The sequence below is a fragment of the Cariama cristata genome, unplaced genomic scaffold (genome assembly GCF_000690535.1).
Source record: "Cariama cristata isolate BGI_N322 unplaced genomic scaffold, ASM69053v1 scaffold18645, whole genome shotgun sequence".
NCBI lineage: Eukaryota > Metazoa > Chordata > Aves > Cariamiformes > Cariamidae > Cariama > Cariama cristata.
In genome coordinates this window covers 4,827-5,164 of record NW_009615963.1, presented here as the reverse complement: position 1 = coordinate 5,164, position 338 = coordinate 4,827, and the positions used below count along the sequence as shown (strand labels likewise).

Sequence of the window (338 nt, the reverse complement as noted above, 5' to 3'; positions counted from 1 at the left end):
TTTCAGCCCACGCCGTTAATTTTGGGGAAGCTGCTGATAGCCAGGCCACGCCGTGTGCGATGCGCTGCTTTCGGCGGGGCGTAGCTGGCCGTTCAGATAAGCCGAGGAGCCACTTGCATCCTCAATAAATCTCAGGCACATCAATCTGCTCAGCTGGCGGCTCGGCGGGGGCTCCGTGACCCCCCCATGGTGAAATGCCGAGTGTGCTGGAGCCCGTGGGTGCAGCCACAGATCTCCGCACGTCCGAGGGGTGGCTGGGCATTGGGGGTTTTCTGCTGGTGGTGCAAAGCGAGGGCAGAGAACTCCTGCCGTGGCATAAACAGGGCTGGGAGAATTTG

The 338-nt window shown here is 61.2% G+C and overlaps 1 protein-coding gene across 1 annotated transcript in view; it reads left to right on the top strand.

The window, feature by feature from the left end:
• Positions 1–338, top strand: part of MSRB1 (methionine sulfoxide reductase B1) — a gene marked incomplete at both ends in the record, with an annotated part of 3,415 nt that overhangs the window by 304 nt on the left and 2,773 nt on the right. The window lies entirely within an intron of this gene.